Genomic DNA, 20438 nt, shown 5'->3' on the forward strand with positions numbered 1-20438 from the left:
ATAAAATGTCAAGAATTTTTGGGAAATATGGTCATTAGAAATGTGACTTAAATACTTAATTTTAGTAGTCTTTATGGTGAAACTGATTGTAATTATTACTTAGATTAATATTTAAATATCCTAAGATAGTAGCATAGGTGAGAATTTCAATATTTTGCATTCCTAACAATTTTAAAATCAAAGACGTGATATCTTTTAATGTGCCAGAATGTGGCATGCATTCCAGTAAATGACATGCTGACTTTAAAAAACCTTCTAAGGCAATATTTAAGGGGAAAAAAAAACAAGCCTTTATTATTCATCAACTAGTTCAAAGAGTTTTGAGTCCTTGTCACAGTATTTGAAATCTCTCTGTTTCTGTCTCTGTCTGTCTCTGTCTCTGTCTCTGTCTCTGTATCTCTCTCTCTCTCTCGGTTTGTAAACCTTTCCCCCCATCATTGTATCACTTTGATTTAACCCTGACTTCTACAAGTTGGAAACTATATTTTACTCATCTCTAAAGACAGACACTTACCTTCTGATTATTTCATGCAAAATAGGTAAGAGTTTACTAAATAAATGGAATAAATATGCCATTTCCATTTGTCTGTTCTACACTGTGGAAGCTGGATGTGTTAAAAATTTTGATTGAAAAAAAACATAGTAGAGATTTTGAAATTTTCACTTTATATTTTTGGATTAATTTTAAGCAAGAAAAAAAATGTATTAAATGTAAAATGCACCGTGTTCTTGGAGATACAAAGCAGTACTTTTATTTTTTCCCATGAAACAACATATCTATGTATATATATATCATATGTACAAGAATGAATAGGAATATTTATATCTGAAATATTGATGATGTATCTTTTAAGAATTGAATTATTCAAAAAAGTATTTTGTAAGTATCTTTTAGGTAACAGATTCCCCCACTGTTACAGAAATAAAATTTAGTGATGTAAACTTTTAATGCCATTATTCTTCACTAAATAATTCATGATATTTTGTGCATCTGTGTTTCGTGAGTATCATTACATCTGTTAGCTTTTATCAGTAATAATATGCCAAAGCAGAGATCTGTATTATTTATGTCATTGAAAGTGACCTCTATTTAGTATAAAATATAAGGCTATTGATTGATAATTTAGTAGGCATTTGTTAGATAATTCATTTTAATTTCAAAACTCTTCCATGTATATTTCAAATGATGAGCAGTTATGTAGAATTCTTGACCAGAAATCTCGGGTAAGTTTTGGAAAAAAATGAAGCAAGATATAGAACTTCTAAAATACCTACTGCTCAACTCTTCCTTAATCAAGTCTTGTGAAGATATCTTCGACAAGTTTGTCATGTACATCAGAGAGATTTTATTATTGAATAAAATAACTTCATTAAAATTTCCAACTTCTTTCTTCTAACATGTCAAGTTTGGAGAAATATGTTTCATAGTTATATCTTGAAATATTTATGAAGTCTAGGGGATATTATTTGTCATTAAATGCCATTGATTGTGAAATTATTTTACATTTACAGCGTATAGACATGAAGTATCCATATAAATTAATTTCAGTTTTATATACTCAAGAACACAATTAGCACCAACACTATGTAAAATGTCTAAAAAACTTAATGTGGGGGTTTTGAATATTTTAATCTATTTTTATCACTTCCTACAAATTCAAATGGTTCTAAGGATTTTTATTTATGTTTACTTCTTATTTCATGTTATTTACATTGTGAGAGACTTTCCGAGTGGTTTTCATAAAGTCTGGGAACTACTTCTTCCAATTTTCAGTCAATCTGACTCTATGGTTGAATTCTAGGACCTGAAAATTCTGCAGTTTTTGTGATGCCCCACAGTCATGAGGACTGCCTAGGTCATTCCAGTTGTGCTTGGAGAATGCTAGAGGTGTATCTAATGATGCTTCAGGGCCCAGTGATGAGTAGGGGTCGTGTCTATGGAAAGCATGCCCTTAACTCTTTGGCGCCTGCCCCTCTTGAAAGTTTTAATGGCATAATATTATTTTAAATATTATCATACTCCTGGGCTGGAGCGATAGCACAGCAGGTAGGGCGTTCGCCTTACACGCGGCCAACATGGCCGACCTGAGTTCGATTCCTCCGCCCCTCTCGGAGAGCCCGGCAAGCTACCGAGAGTATTCGATATGCCAGACACAGTAACAACAAAGTCTCCAATGGAGACGTTACTGGGCCCGCTCGAGCAAATCAACGATCAACGGGAGGGCCTTTACCTTTACCTTTACCTTTATCATACTCCACCTACACCTATAACAGAAAGATTTCAGGACTAGAAAATAAACCTCTACATGAAAACCTAATTTTAAAGAAATAAAGTGTATTAGAAAATTTAATTAAAATTATAGGAAATATTTGAAAACTGATGAAATCTATAAGAATCATTCAAATATAGAAACAGGAATATGATCCAGTGGTAGAACAGGTGCTTTACATGTATGAGGTCCTAAATGTGCCTCAGACACCGTTAGGTATGCTCCTCAGCATGGTTCACATCAGTGGAAACAACAACAAAAGTATTAAAACAGGTGCCACAGAAATGATACAGTAGTGGGTGCTTCCCTTACCTGCGACCAATCCCTGGTTCAATTCCTAGCACATTTGGTGACCCACAGCCCCTAATACCGTCTCTCCCCAGCACCACCAGGGATGACTCCTTAGTAAAGAACAGGAGTAAACCCTGAGCCCTGACAGGTGCAGCCTCAAAATAACACAAAGCAGGAAAATAACTGATTGTTTCCTAGAAGCCTTCTTCCTTTTTTTTTTTTGTCTTTTTGACTTGTAGATATTCTCTCCCAGAAGAGCGTAGGGTGAGATCATCAATGTAGATTATCACATATGCATGAGGAAAAATTGCTTTAATAGTTATGAAGCCACATGATGCCAGCAAGATAGAATAGGGGTTAATGTGCTTGCCTTATGCACAACCAACGACCAAGAGTTTTGCATATGTCTATGAGTTTTACCAAGAATGATAGCTGAGCACAGATACAGGAGTAGGTCCTACACACTTCTGGGGGAGAACCCACATATTAAAAATAACAAACAAAAATCCTTATGAGATATGTAGAAGTTTGAGTGTGTAGAATTTAAACAGGTAGAAAATTATGATAGTTAAGTGATACAACTGGAATTTATTAAACTGCAATTTAATTTTGCAATTTATTTTATTCACTTGGTTGATTTTTTATTTTTGAAATTTTCAGGATTGGAATTTTATAGATTGTTTAACTGACTCCAAAATTTGTAAAGTCAATTTGTAAAGACTATCCTCATGGATACAATAGAGGAGAAAAAAATTAACTACCCTCATATCAACTGAATGAAATAAGTAATATATGCTTTCAGTGAATCACATACCTAAAATTGTAGATGTATTTATAAAAGTGTAAGTAACTTCTGCAATTATTCACATCACTTAAAACTTGTAGCTACAAAACTTTTAAACCACAACTTATAACTATATAACTTTTAAACCACAACAATAAGTCATACATATTTGATAATTTTCAGAGCAATTTACATTGCTTCTTTTATTTTAATATGCTTAGGGAGGTTACTAAATAATCTCACTAAAATAAGGATAAGAAGTAAGTTTGTTTATATATTGTTTTATATATAAAGACATTATTAATAATGAGCATGATATAAATAATGTCCATTTTCCTAAATGCCTACCATGTCTGAATAATTCCTATATCTTGTTTACCTGTTTTGTTTTTCATAAACTCTCACTGCTATCTCAAATCTAGGCAATTATCCCAACACTTGAAATGCTCTGATGTTAAGTAATTTGCTAAGGTTACTCTTCTAATAAACACAGACCCCAAATTTATACTCAATAAGCCCAAAGTCTGTATTCTTTCCACTAGGTTTTGCAAAGGTTACAAATGACCTAATAGATTGCCTTGCCCAGCAGAGCCAGAAATTGCTTCCGGAGGCATGTCTGTATTAGCAGCATGAAGTTGATTCCTACGTGATAATTGTGCTATTAATGTAATAGAAATATTGAGCAACTCAGATCTTCATGGCTCCAGGCTAAAGTGGAAAAGGGTAGAAAGATAATAATCTCCTGCTGGCTTCAGCTGGGGTCATTTTCAGCACATTTTCTCTCCTAGACAGGGAGAATCAGATTCAAGATATGTAAAACTCTATCATGATCCACGAGTAAAGCACACAATGAGTTGGAGAATTCTTTGCACATAATATAGTATGTCTTCTATAAGAGTCTTAGTTGACAATTTTATTTATTTATATGTTTATTAGTTTGGGATAATATGTGGCAGGATATTCTCAAGGATCTTCTCTCTCTGTTCACGGATCATTCCTGATTGTTCTTAGGGGACCATATGCAGGTACCTTAATCCTGAACTATATTGATAGATTCTGTTAAAGTTGAATCACTCAGAACACTGTTGTCATAGAGGAAATAGCATGGCATTCATGTTATTTCTCATCTTCTTTTAAAATTTCATCATCTTATAATGAAGAATCCAATTTGTATTCAAAGAATTGTGTCGATTCATATAGAAGATAATATACAATTGACTTCTTCAGAATGTTTTGGAAAATATTTTTTTCTGTCAAGCTAGTGATGTGTTTGATATTCAGTAGCACACACAATGTAGACATTTTCAAATTAGCATATGAACTTAGATAATATATTTCATTAACAAAGAATAGAACTTATCAAATGGCATAACCTTGATTTATTAATCAAACAAATTTGCCATTGTAGCATCTATTCCATGTTGGAAAATCCTACTTGTCAGACTTGTCATATGCTATTCATATAACCAGTAATTGCAGAATGAAATGAATTATCCTCTACTTTTAAAGACTATTAAGTAGGAACCAAACAATTGTATAGCTAAATTTCTGACACTTTCAAGAAAAACAGAAAAAGTCTCACTTCAAATATTTTATCTATTTGTCTTCTTTCTTTTCACCCATCATACAGAGATGTACACAAAGTTTGCAATAAGATTTACCAATAGAAGAAGCTACACTAACACAAAGTGTAACACAATTCTCACCTATTGTTCTTATCCTGACTCTTTCATAACCTGAAACATATTTGAGCCAATGTCGACATTAACTCTCCTTATTTTCTCATTTTGCATATGAAACTTACCTTTAAATTGGTTATCTTGACAATACTAAAAAATAGGTCAAAGGAAAACATCATTGTTTAAACCTGAAAATGTCTTGTACTTTCTCATAATTTCAGCAAATAATGGACTACTATATAGTTTTATAATAAATCTAGGTATGTGGTGAAATACTATTTTTGTCATTTTGGAATATATAGATACATTAATAATTGTTATCAAGTTACAATAACCTCATAAAATGTTCACACAAATTACTACAGACACAGGCACGATTACGATCACAATCACGACCATCCTGTTGTTTGTCGATTGCCTCGAGCAGGCACCAATAACGTCTCCTTCATCCTAGCCCTGAGATTTTAAAGTGCCATATTCAAGGGTCTTTCAGGGTTAGGAGAATGAGACCCATCATTGTTACTGGTATTTGGCATATTGGGTACACCACGGGGAGTTTGCCAGACTCTGCTGTGTGGGCAGGCTATATTCGGTAGTCTGCCAGGTTGTTCAAAGTAAGAATGAGATAATAAGATATCCCCCGGCTGCAAATACGGCTGCATGCTTCTGGGAGCTGGGTCTTGGCCGTTGATAGGATTACACGGCGCCAGGGGGTCAGTTGGTGGGTGTGGCCCCTGCCTACGAGAATTTGGAGGACCTGGGTGGAGGGTGCTCAGCCCCAATCCGAGCAGGCTTGGAGATCTCAGCCCCAGGACCCGCATGCTTTTGTTCCTCTACTGGTACCTTCATGCATGTGGAGAGTGGTCTCAGCATGGTGGTGGCTGGTTCTGGAGGTCTTAGGCACAAATTTCTATAAATTTAATTCCTTAAATGATATATTTTATGTGTTTGTACATGCTTCTCTGAACTTATATATGTCTATATAGATATTTCCTAAACATATTTTATAAGTAGTCACAAAGAGGAACAATTTTCTAATGTAAATATCAGATTGTTAGCTATTGTATTATAGCAATAAAAGGCTATGCTTACTTTTCTGTAGAAAAGTTTTACCTTTCTTACAATAAAAAGCATTTTTGTATAAATAATAGAATCCACAATTAAATGATCAATGCAATTAAATAAGTTTATTAAGGAAAATAAATTGTATTTTTAATATGGTTCAGATTGTGTCAGATGCTTTTCTATTTTTCCTGGACTTATGTTACTTTTCCAGATCTCATGGCTATTCAGTGTGTAGATAGTATTTTTAGTATTCATAATTTGCAGCTGGAGAAGCCAAAACATTGAAGGACAAAGAATTTCAGAGCTAAATCTAAGTGTAGAGTTTATTTCTTCACTCTAATCAACACCCATCATTGATTCCACAGTCATTGAATTTAAATACTTAGCATTTCTTATTTTCTCTAGCCATTTAATTACATGCAGATCATTTAAATACATTATACATAAAAAATTAAAATCAAATGAAGAAAGATAAATTTATAATAAGGCATACATAAATCAATCATATTTAGTTGAAATTGTCCTTATAAGGTAATTTGATATGTAAAGCACAGATTAAGTAGGTAATACATGATGTTGTATTTAATTTTAATTTTATTTCTTGATGGCTATGGAGGTAGGCGGTCGATTCTTTCAAGTGGTCCTTGGGGAATCCAGGGTCCTCTCCTAGATATATTCTACCAACTGTGGGCAGTTCAGTGCTAGGTCCATTGAATGCTTTGGTGCTCTAGACTGTTCAGCCAGAGACCATCTGGGCCACTCCAAAAGTACTAAGGCCGTTGAGGATCACACCACAAAATTTTCAACACATCACTTGAGCATCAAACCTAGGCTTATTGTATTTTTTTTCCTGGCCCTGGTAGTGCCATTGATTGTGAGTGAGAATCTAAAGCAGTGCTCAGGAGTCTTGGCATGCCACCTGTGAATTTTAGTCAACCAGAAAAGGGATTCAATGTCCTTGGAAGTGATGCTGCTCAGTCCCTGTAGTGCCAGGAGTCACTCAGGCCACAGCATTACTGAGAACCCCAAGTGTGCCTGGCATCTCCAATATTATACTGAGTGATGTGTCAATGTTCCGGGAATCATAGGGTGTCAGAAATTAAACTTGAGTAGCTATGGAGTATGTGCCGTAAACCGCTACCACCAGCTAGACATAGAAATGTCATTTTAACTCTAATCAAACTGTTCTACATTTTTGACAAAAAGCTGAAGCAAAGGAAGCATGAACGCTTTGTGTAAATGGTTCCCATAGAAAATGGGAATTTTGTGACTGTTGTAGTACAGAAAGGTTAGCATATTCAGAGCACTTATATATTAAAATATAGAAGCACCAAAGACTCAGTTATACAGTAAGCCTGTGAACTTTATTTTAAAGAATTTCCTGAGTATTTTTAACTAATATGTCTCCACATGTGGGGGGGGGGGGGGAATGTCTCCATATTATGAATTTTGGACTCTTGATTTTGACTTCTAAATATCATTCAACTATAACATATATATCTTGCTTGCTATTTGTGACCATACATTTGAACCCTGCAGTTATTATGCTGAAATGAAAAAATACATGATTATTTTCTGTACGATTTCACATATAAATGAACACTTTCCCCCAAATCTCAAATTTATAGTAACCTAAATTAGAATGACATTTTCCCAGGAGTTTTGGATAAATAGCTGATAGAACATATACACTTTCTTATTGTAAAAGAAATAAATTCTGAATATCTAATATTTAACATAATCACTTTATTTAAACTACTGTATAATGTACTTGAAATTACCTAGAGTAAACCTTAAGTCTCTTTAGAAAGAAAAATTTACAAATATTTGAGTTTATATATGTGTTATCAAATCGTATTTTAATACTTTTCACTTCACTTGTATCACTTGTCATCCCATTGTTCATCAATTTGCTCGAACCCGTGACAGTAACGTCTCCATTTGTCCCTGTTGCATGCTAACATAGCCCAATGGCATATCGGGGGCTCTTTCAGGGCCCGGGGAATGAAACCCATTATTGTTACTGTTTTTAGCATATTAAATACACCACGGGTACTTTGCCAGGCTCTGCCGTGAGGGCGGGGTATCTCCATAACTTGCCGGGATCTCCAAGAGGGATGGACACTTGGGGCGGCCTCCAAGAGAATACATGGAAGTATTTTAAAACCAGACACATGTGTGCCGCTATAAAACAAAGCTTCCTGAAGAGAGTGATGCAGTATTTCCTAGACTTAATGATATGTATCTATTGCACCTTAATAAATACGAGTTGAAGTTGGCAAATGTATAACATTTTTGACTATGTTTTTGCTGATAAGAACATTAGCACTCTAGCACAGTCCACCTGTTGTTCATCGATTTGCTCGAGCGAGCCCAGTAACGTCTCCATTTTGAGACTTGTTGTTACTGTGTTTGGCATATTGAATATATCACGGGGAGCTTGCCAGGCTCTGCTGTGAGGGCGAGATACTCTCGGTAGCTTGCCGGGCTCTCTGAGAGGGGCAAAGGAATAATCAAACCTGGCTTGGCCGGGCTGGCTGTGTGCAAGGCAAACTCCCTACCGCTATGCTATCACTCCAGTCAAAAACTGGACCGATACAAAGAAGATTAGCATGGTCTCAGCGCAAGGATAAGAACATTAGTTTAGAATAATTTTTAAAAATTGCTTTTATAGTTTTGGTTACTTTCAGGGGGTGTATATGCAGTGTTATTCAGGGTTTACAATTGGCTCTGTGGTACTGGATGACTCCTTTGGTGCTTGGGAGGCGGTCATATGGATTCCCAGGATCAGACCTGTGTTGGCTACTGCAGGACAAGTTCCTTGCAAGTTTTTTGCCTTCTGTCCTATCATCTATGACATTAGAATAGCTTTTACTCTAATACTGCTTTAAATATTGTATCAAGGTTAGGGGCATTTACTACACCTGGCTGAATCATGGCTTAACTGAAACTTAATACCTCTTTAGCACTCTAAATTTAGTATATTTCCCAAATTGCATGTGAAAATACAGCATTCTAACTTTAGAAATGGTTTTCATATATTTTTCTTTCATTACCTATTGATCATATGTAAACTTGATATATATATATTAGTACCTCAATTAAGTTACACATATCAAACTTTTTATGTTCACATATGTATGCATGCACACAATGATAAGGAAAATTTATATTTTTATGTGTATTATTTTTTTCAGTTTCATAAAGATTATTTTTAAAGAAGGAAAAATTAAATGTCTTATCAGGACCTTTTTATATCATAATATTAAGTAAATGGCAATGCATCATTTGGACCTTAAAGTCTTCTCAAGATAATGTGCATACAGTAACGTTATTGTTATTCATGAGTCTACATCCAGAAAACTTTGCTTTGAAAGAACCGCAGTGGATAGTTTTGTCAGGACTGATTCAGTAATGGCTGCTTGTGTTCACTGAGGCATGAGTGTATCTGGAAAAAATAGGTTAAGTAATAAGTATGAAGTATTATGGAGCTATTATCGTGACAATGTTCTGTACTCTTAACACTTATCTTTCCTTTTTTACTAGAAGACCAATAGTTAAGGTGGAACAACCAATTCACAGAAAGAAACTAATTCACCAATGTAATAGAATGAAATTGATTTGTGAGATAGGAAAACTCCGTGGTTTGTGTAATGGATGTTATTAAATTCCTCAAAGAATAGTTTTTAAAAAGAGCTTGCCCTCGTAGCTGTTCCCAAATATTTGAAGGTTATCTTGTTTGCTTTTCTCTCTTTACTCTGCCCTTGCCTTTAATAACAACTAAAAAATTAAAAAATCACTCACTACTGAACGTGTATATGACAAAAATCAAGATGGAAAGAACTTTTTTTTTAAGTGATGTGAATAGAAGTGACACATTTTAGTAGTTTCTATATATAATAAAAACACGCATATCATTTTTGTGAACACAACTTGTTAAGTGATCCATATTTATGCTAGTATATTGAGCAATTCATAGAGGTGTATGATAAGTAGAGTTATTCTCCCTATCAGTTTGAGTATGTTTTCTTAGCACATATATGTTCTGTTCTTATACTTTAAACATAATCATATAGTATGTTTTCAATTTTGATTTATAATTGTAACAAAAGTGCATTAATTCCCTGTGATGCACATATTCTAGTAGTAAGATAAAATGAAGATCCTCCATATTAATTTATATAAATTCTATAGGTATCTATCAAACCTAGATAGAATAATAAATATGGTTTCCATATCTTCATCTTTTCCCAATCTTCTATTGGACACTTAGGTAAGTCATTCTTTTTATCTATTTTATTAGTCAATGTAATTAACCATTATGATGTTTCACTATTTTATATTTCATACCCTATTATTTTCTTTATGACTATCTTGCCACAAATCTTTTGTTGCCAGTATTTTCCTTTACCTTTTAAAAGGCATATATTCTATGTATTTAGCATTCTTAATTTTTATAAAAAGTTTAGACTGTTATGTTATAGGTATTCTATACTTCTATTTTTTGTTTTATAAACAGTACCGTACTAAAACAATTACAAGTTGAATTTATATTCTTAGGAGTTTATTCTGGGTTTACGGACAATGACAAAAATCTAGTCTTGTGTTTTTTGTGGTTCGTTTAGAGAGAAGAGTTATCTTCTACAAGCAAAATACACTTCTTTTTATAACCACATTTGTTAGCACCGTTTCTTCAATAGGAAACTCTAATGGAATTTTTCTACCTTCTTTCTGTTATTTCTCTTTCCAAGGTAGATCTCCCTTCTTCATAACTAACACAGTTAGACCTCTGCTGGGTTAGAGCAGGGAGAAATCCCATTGACATATTTATAAATCAGTATGTTCTCTGTAAGAGGGTACTTTAGAGTTTTTAGAATTCCATTCTACTCATAGAAACAAGAATTTTTCAACTTCATAGTGCCATGGTAATGGCAAAATACTGACAATTTTATAACATTTTGAAAAAGGTATAGTATCAACCCTTTTTGACACAAGCAAATAAAAATGATAAAATGGAGCATACACATTTTCTAGTTTAAGTCAAATTCATAATATATGAGTATATTGGTTATCTTAGTCATGGCATATAGCAGAATTACTAGTGTAATTATACAAAAGTCCTAGCTTTTACTGTATCAGAAAACAATGCAGGAAAATATGCAGTCCTTGGTATAACTTTAAGAAATTTTATACAGAGATGTCAACCAGAATTATCAAATACATAAAACTTGACCATATGTAAAACAATCAAAGTAATTAGTTAAGTGGAAATACTACTCAGAGGAACTGTCACTTTCATTCTAAAGTACATGGAGGCCCATCACAAAGGAAGGTGAGATATTTCAGAGGGTAAATGAGAAGAAAGGAAAAATTCTTTAAAATTCTTTAGGATGCTATTAGTTGTGAAATGAATTCATCTGTTTGCCACTTGCTCATTGAATTTTCAAGTAATTGAGGGACTGACTTAAAACTAATAATCATAAGACCACAAGATGGCAGTAGCATATATAAGCTTTGGCCTGTGAGCGTGGGGGTAAACCCCTCAAATTCATTATGAGTCTGTCCAACAGTTTAAGGTTTAGGAAAGTTGCTTTAAATTGTATGAGAGTACCTGGGAGAGCAGAAAGAGTGAAATCAAAATCAAAATCAAGGAGTTGCCTTATGTTTCTAGGTGATGTTACGCAACAGCAGCGTGTTTTTTCTCTGGGTTGAGAGCTCCAAAGGGCTGCTCCATGGAACTTCAGTGACTTAGATCTTACGCTGTGGCAGACTTATCTATGACTAGCAGATGTTGGATGTTGTGTTACAGGCTATGCAAAACAGGTAGGCTTAAAATGTTTAAAAGTCTACTGATTTGCTCTTCAATACAATTGGATCTGTTAAAAAAAAAATTGGCATTGTTGGGCTTTGAGCTAATAGGTCTCAGCACACTGTGAAGAAATAAACAACCTCCAGGCCATTTTGAGACAGTTTTTGGTTTATTTCTATCACAATGTTTAAAAGGTTTAATTTTACATGGATGATTTTATTTAGTCTTGAGAGAGAAAGTTTTATTACTGTATTAGAAGTACCTTCTCAAAATGGAATACATCACTCTGAAAGTGTTATAGAAGAAAGATTTAATTAAGTGTAATATAGAAATTTTCAGAACATTCTGTGACCATATTTAACAGACAGGGCAAATAAGTCTCTACACCAATGAAGTGTCCTTGTTGTTACTGTGTCTGGCATATCGAATACTCTCGGTTGCTTGCTGGGCTCTCTGAAAGGGGCGGAGGAATCAAACTCGGGTCGGCCATGTTGGCTGCATGCAAGGCAGACGCCCTACCCGCTGTGCTATCGCTCCAGCCCTTATGCACAGTAAACATAAAGGTAAACATATTCAGAACAAAAGATATCTCAAAAATATTAATATGGTCTTTTATCCATGAACTTTTTAGTTATACTTGCATATGTATAAAGTTTATCAACTCATTTAATTAGATTGCTCTGTCATTTATTGAGATATTATAAAATATTAGTATTTGAAAAGATCTAAAAAACTTTAATATTTGTTATCTAATAATGTACTTTTATCTTGGATTCATATTATTGATCTTGAAATGTAATGAAAATGAAACTCTCCAGGTTTAAGTACATAAAAGTAACATGTATAGCTATTAGTTGTGCAGTTTTATTTGTGATTATAATTATACATAAACTACTAAGTGTTTCATTTCTTCATAAGTTAAATCAAGGCATAGATAATAATTGTTTGGATATATTTTATGGAATTATTAATTAAAATTTAGTTATATCAAATGTAGTCGGAAAATTGATATATCTTAGCATGGTTAACAAAAATTAGGGTAATTCATTGTCACTAGTATCCATCTGTACCAGTATTAATTTTTATTAATGCCTAAAATGTGTATTTTAGTGTGCACATTATAAAAAATGTATCTAAGTGGCCATAATGGAAGTAAAGGGGTTTAGTTACTTTAGTTACTTGATTTGATTCCTGACTCCACTATGATCTGTCAAGTACCACCAGGATTAAGTCCTGTGTTCAGAGACAAGAGTAAACCCTGAGCAATTCCAGATATGTCCAAAATAACACCCTCTCCTCCACACAGCTAACATTTCACAGTAACAATAGTTGTATCCCGTTGTTCATTGATTTGCTTGAGCAGGCCCAGTAATGACTCCACTTTGAGACTTGTTGTTACTGTGTTTGGCATACTGAATACGTCACAGGTAGCTTGCCAGGCTTTGCCGTGTGAGTGAGATACTCTCGGTAGCTTGCCGGGCTCTCCGAGAGGTGCGGACAAATCGAACCCGGCTCTGCCGGGCTGGCGCAAGGCAAACAGCCTACCACTGTGCTATGGCTCCAGCCCAATAATAGTTACATCCAATTATTTTTTAATCACCTTGAGATACAGTTACAAAGTTTCATGACTGAGTTTCAGTTATACAATGATCAAACATCCTCTATCAGTGCACATTTTCCACCACCAATGTTCTCAGTACCCCTCCCACCACCCTACCTTCCCCCTGCCTCTATGGCAGGCACTGTCCTTCTTACTCTCTACTTTGGGGCATTATGGTTTGCAACACAGATACTGAGAGACCATCATGTTTGGCATGTTTGGTTCTTTGTCTACTTTCTGCACACATCTCCCGTACGGAGTGATGTCTTCAACCATTATTGACTTAGTGGTCCCTTCTCTAGTCCAACTGCCTTGTCCCACAGCACATGAGGCTTCCTTCCATACTCCTGGCCCATGGCTCTACTGTCCTTCTGTTAGTCTGATACATTATTTTATATTCCACAAATATGTGCAGTCATTCGATGTCTGTCCCTCTCTTTCTGATTCATTTCAAAGCCCAACAATGCCAAAGATTTTTTGAAAAATAGATCCAATTGTTTTGAAGAGTAGACTTTTAAACATTTAAAGCCTGACTGTTTTGTATACCCTGTAACACAATAATCCAACATAATATTGGATTAGCATAATACTCTCCATGTCTATGGACTTATAAGCAAATTTCATGAGATCAACTTTCCTGAACAAGTTCAATATTTTAATAGTTATTAATATGGTGATAAAAATCAAGGTCTCATTGATGGATTTGATATAAACATCATATCACAGTTTTAATGATATTATGAGCTTTCAGTTAGGCAGTATGTTAGCAAAAATGGATGGTTTCTTTCAAAGTTCAGTATCCTAATTCAGAAGTCAACCCAATTAAGACTGAGAAAAGAGAACAGGGGATATGTATATATTTTTGAAATGCTATGTTCATGAATTCATGAGCTCATTAAGCATTATTCATTTAAGACCATGAATAAATGTATCTTAGATCTTACCAGAGAAAACTATCAAGATATGTTATTACCAAAGAAGAAAAACTAATTTTATTTTTAAAATATCATGTTCCCCACTTTTCTTTATTTTACATAAGTATTTAAGTGGAAAACTTGTGTAAACATCTAACAGGAAAAAGTGGGATGAAAGTAAAAGCCTCTTGTTAGAGATGGTAAGTCTGTCCATTAGCACTGTCTTGTTAATTGAAGAATTAATACTATTTTTATAAATGACTATATATAGAAGCTCTGGGCTGGAGCGATAGCACAGTGGGTAGGGCGTTCGCCTTACAAGCGGCCAACATGGCCGACCTGAGTTCGATTCCTCCGCCCCTCTCGGAGAGCCCGGCAAGCTACCGAGAGTATTCGATATGCCAGACACAGTAACAACAAAGTCTCCAATGGAGACGTTACTGGGCCCGCTCGAGCAAATCGACGATCAACGGGAGGGCCTTTACCTTTACCTTTACCTTTATAGAAGTTCTGCTAGTTTTTAATACCTTCCATTTATCAGAAAAAAATCAACTTTAGGATTTTGTTGACAGCACATGCAAGCTAAAAGATTATCTTAGTTTCAATTTTTAATGGAATTGTTTTTCCTTGTTCTTTACTTTCATGTTTGAAGTGCTCTCTTGAGTAAGGTGCCACTGGAGAGTTTGGAATTTCTGCTATGAGGTTCAGAATTCATCTATTTACTTACAGGTGGAAAATATTGTTCATTTAGACATTGACATTAAGCCTGGTATTCCATTCTTATTAAATCAATTCAGGCACCTGAGACAGTTTATTCTGCATAAGGAATGATATTATCATGGTAGACTCTAAGTTACTTTAAATCTATGCCTAATAAGACTAAGAAAATTATGGGCAATAGTTCACCATTAACTATCATCAAAAGTAAACACGCTTTTCCTTAGTTTGTCAGAATTAATTTTTAGCTTGTATTCCTATCATTTGTTGTCTTAAAAAGTTAGCCACACTGTGCAGATGTTTCTTATATATATTTCTACTTGTTTAGGCTTAATTTTGAATATGGCATCTTCAAAAATCGAATGCCACTGGTAAGAAAAGGAAAGCAACGATCAAGTAGACTACATTAAATAAAACATTGTTCAATGAAACTGTCGACAAAATTAAAATGTAAACTACAAAAGGAAGAACATATTTATATGACATGCTTTTGACAAATGGCTAATATATAGGATATAGGAAGTACCCATATAATTAAGCATCATAAATAAGCAACCCCATGAAAAATGAGGGGAGTACTAAGTAAAATGTTCTTCAATTAAGATCTATTAATGGCCAAAACAGATACACAGAATAAAAAGTATTCATAATCAATGATCCCCAGAGAAATGCAAAGTGACAAGAGATACTACCTCAAATTAGTAAGGATAGCCTATATATTTATATATATTCTGGTTTTTTTGTTTGTGTATATATATATATATACACAAACAAAAAAAACAGAATCAAGTACTGGTGGTCATGTGAAGAAAATTTGAGACCCAAATCACTGATTAACATCTGTAGAAACTTTGCAACATTAAAAATAAAACTACCACATGATCCAGAAATTCTGCTCTTTGGTATTCATTCCAAGGACATAAAGCACTAAATTTAAAAGATGACTGGAACCCTGTGCTCATTGCAGCACTATTTATGGCATCCGAGAACTAGGAAGAGCCCTAAGCACCATAGAAGATTCCCAGTAGAGGAGCTCTGATTTACATACACATGGGTTACTTCTCAAGTAGAAAAGAAAAAGAAATGAAATTCTGCATTTTATGGCAACATGGACAAAACTGAAGGGTGTCATGCTTGGTGAAATAATAATGAGAAAGAGGTATTCTTAGAAACCTTAATCACATATCATACATACATAAAAACAAATATAGGGAATATAAGCAATATCCATGAAAAAAATCTCTATACTTGACAGCATAATTGAGGTTAGCAAGGATGTGGTAAATATTCCAGTAGAAAAGATTCTATAAGGCAGTGTTGAAGAGCTAGTGCCATTTTACAGATGGGTATGGTTTAGTAAATTTCACCCCTAAAATAGTTTTATTATTATAAAAAATTGTTATTTAAAAACTTTTAAAATATACAAACTAGAGCGAAGTTTTATATATATATGTATAAATACATCACTGACACTGTCACTGTCCTTCCATTATTCATCGATTTGCTCAAGTGGGCCCAATAACGTCTCCATCGTGAGACTTGTTGTTACTGTGTTTGGCATATCGGGTAGCTTGCCAGGTTTTGCCGTGCGGGCAAGATACTCTCGGTAGTTTGCCGGGCTCTCTCCGAGAGGGGTGGAAGAATCAAACCCGGGTTGGCCAGGTTGGCCGTGTGACCCTACCTGGTGTGCTATCGCTCTAGCCCATATATTTGGGAATTAGCATGACTATGGAACCATTAGGACCTTTGCAAGGTTGTATATTCCTAAGTGCCCTTTATTGGAAAGTGATCTTTATACTACCCCTAAATAACTATTCTGGTAACTAACTGGTTTCATGAAGACTCCCTACTCTTCAAAAATATAAACACAGGGTATATCAGGGACATGCCATTCAGGTCACTACCTCTGGGCTTGCTTAACTGCTTCAGAGTTTTCAACAGGTTGCTCAATCTCTGTAACATAATATGCCTCATAATATATTGGATATAATACCAACCTCAATAGATTCTAGCAAATTATGCTCTATTTTAATACACAAAGCTTGACGCTTGCATGTATTGATTGTGAAAATTCTGTAAACTACTTATCCAAATCTAAATAATTATGTTTTTTCTATAAGTGATAGTGAGAGGTAGCATATGTGACCTACTGGGCACCACCAGGAGGTGTTTTCTGAGCTCCTTGAGAGGCATAAGGTCTGCGAAAAATTGAGTGTGTTTCCAAACGAAATAAAAGCAATGTTGTGTTAACATTTGGATTTATATACTATTCTTAAATAAGCATATGATAATCATATATAATAAGCATATAATAATGTACATATCTCTATAGAAGGTTATTGGATATTGTATACATATATTTTTATTTCACTTCATAACATAAATTATATATTTTTGATAAAATCATACTGAGATACACAGTTACGAAGTTGTTTGTAATTGTTTCAGTTAGATAATGTTCCAACATTCATCTTTGAATCAGTGTACATCCCTACCACAACAATGTCCCCAGCTTTCCACCTGCCACCACCCCTCCCAATCTGCTCCTGTGATAGGAATTTTCTCTTTCTCTCTCTCTCTCTCTCTCTCTCTCTCTCTCTCTCTCTCTCTCACACACACACACACAAACACACACATATTTTGGGTATTTGGGGCATTATGATTTGCAATACAGAAACTGAAAGGTATATTCCATTATCTCATTATCTACTTTTAAGCACTCAGTTCCTGTCCAGAGTAATCATTTCCAACTGTAACTGTCATAGTGATTCCTTCTCCATCCTAAGTGTTAACTGCCCTCCCCACTGCCACCACTTGTGGCAAGCTTTCAACGATGGACCAGTCCTGCTGACATGTATTTCTACTGTCCTTAGGTATTAGTCTCATACTGTTTCTTCTTTTATAACCCACAAAAGAATCCTATCATTCTGTTTATTCCTCTCTTTCTGACTTACTTTACTTAGAATGAATCTCTCCATGTTCCTCCATTTATAAGCAAATTTCATGACTTTATTTTTTCCTAACAGCTGCATAGTATTCCATGTACCATAGTTTCTTTATCCAGTTGTCTGTTCTTAGAGACTTGGGTTGTTTTCAGATTCTGACTATTGTGAATAGTGATACAATGAACATAGAAGTGCAGGTTGGCTTTTTACCATGTTTTTGGAACTCCAGGATATATTCCCAAAAGTGATATTGATGGCCATATGGATACTTAATTTCTAATGTTTTGAGAAGTGCCTATATTTATAAACATATTTCAATTTGGAGAAATCAAAGAAAATAATGCATCCTTCTTTACCCTTTTATGGTGACTATCATTTTAGCCTACAAAGTTCAAATTAAACTTTCATAAACCAATATTATCTATTTGTGTTTTCTCCTTCTTATATCTATATTTGGTTGTAAGACAGATGGAGAAAAGTATCTAATGTATTATTCCTTGCTCTACCCTTAATATCCAGAACAAAAATTACTCCTTGGCTTGGTGTTATTATTGGCTTTGTTGAATAATTATTCAACAAAGGCAAACTATATGGACAGTTAAATAAGGTTGAAAGTATTTAACAGCATTAAAGGCCATGATGATTAATGAACAAATATGTTATAAGTAAAATGAACAGTGATATCAACATTGAAAATTTATTTTCTAAATTCTGTAATATTAATTGTATTTCAAGATATTGTGACTGCTCTACATATTTTGCCATATATCTTATCAGCTTTATAATAAAACATGATTAAATGTATATTTGTTGATTTGTTTTTGGGGACACACCCAGTGGTACTTAAACCTGTTTCTGTACTGAAGGATCACTCCTGATGGTGCTGTGTAAACCATTTATGGAGCCAGAGATTAAGCCTGGGTCCACCACATGCAAGGCTAATACTTTACCCACTGTAATTTCCCTCTGGCCCAAAATTTGTTATAATCTTTGTCTTTTTTAAAACTCTTTCTTTGTGTAATTAAATCATTGTAGCCCATCAGTCATCTAATCCATCTAAAAGAGAGGTGTTGGAAAAGTAATGATTTTTAATAACAGTTTAACAAAAATACACCATTATGCATACCTGGATTTGATGGATAGTTAAGCCACCTAAGCGTACAAGAAGTAAGAGGAGAGCAAGAAATCAGTGTCCTTCCTGGGGTTTAATCAGAAATAAATTGTGAGTAAAAAGCGGTAGGGCGTTCGCCTTACAAGCGGCCAACATGGCTGACCCGAGTTCGATTCCTCCACCCCTCTTGGAGAGCCCAGCAAGCTACCGAGAGTATTCGATATGCCAAACACAGTAACAACAAAGTCTCCAATGGAGACGTTACTGGGCCCGCTCGAGCAAATCGACGATCAACGGGAGGGCCTTTACCTTTATAACATTTTTAAACATTCTAGAGTATCACTTGAACTAAAATTGGCACACCATTCAATATTATTCAGTTAAATAACTGAATAATGTAGATTATTCTTAATAAGTATATAACTGAATAGACATATAATAATAGAAAAGTAGATTTCAGTTCCATATTGGTCACTAACTCAAGGAACTTAGAAACATTACTAAAGATGAAAGAGGTAAGTGTTTGTGTTCTTTCACTCAATTGAAAAATGGGGATCAAGAAAATACACAGATATATACTTTTGTCATAGGAAATTACAGGAAGCACCAAAATTGGTTAGCCTAGCCTTTAGAATTTTTTATTTTGAATCTTGTTTAGGAAAAATTAAGTGCATTTCAGAGAAATAAAGCAAAACTAAGCACTGGAGAGTCAGAATGTGATAATACTTTCGAAGTCGTAGCACAGTTTCTAAGAAAAAGAAGCACATTAGTAAAAAAGAGAAGTAGTGTGCATAGAATCAGATTAGAAGCAAGAGAGAGTAATAGTGTGTCCTAGCAAATTTCAATATTACATTGGTATGGAAACCAGGTGAAACAATAAGGTGGCAAATATTTATAAAATTTTTAATGAAGAGGAATTTTTTGTGGTGTGCTCTCATAAAGTCAAAGTACTATCCCAAATTTAATCATAGTTAATTACTTTCGGATGTTTCCATGGCAATTTCAAAATGTCAAGGTGAGAGTGAGTGTTATTTTTATAATGTGAATGTGTTATAATAAGCACATAGTGAAGTCCTAGTTATCAGTGACTTCATCCTTTCTTTGTTATCTAACATATGTAAGACCTTTCTTTAATCCTTTTGGTGTCCAACATTTGTAACTCATTAACTTAATTTTTGCAGAAACATATCTGACAGAACAGACTTTCAAAAATATCCTGTTTAAGACAGAAGTGATGGAAGATGGAAAAGCAA

The 20438-nt window shown here is 34.4% G+C and overlaps 1 protein-coding gene and 1 pseudogene across 1 annotated transcript in view; both read left to right on the forward strand.

Moving 5' to 3' along the window:
• The window catches only part of LRP1B (LDL receptor related protein 1B), a 1985988-nt gene that overhangs the window by 243493 nt on the left and 1722057 nt on the right, over positions 1-20438 (forward strand). The window lies entirely within an intron of this gene.
• On the forward strand, positions 8655-8753 carry LOC130026994 (uncharacterized; annotated as a pseudogene).

This window comes from Sorex fumeus, unplaced genomic scaffold (genome assembly GCF_029834395.1).
Source record: "Sorex fumeus unplaced genomic scaffold, SorFum_2.1 ptg000035l, whole genome shotgun sequence".
In the NCBI taxonomy this organism is placed as follows: Eukaryota; Metazoa; Chordata; class Mammalia; order Eulipotyphla; family Soricidae; genus Sorex; species Sorex fumeus.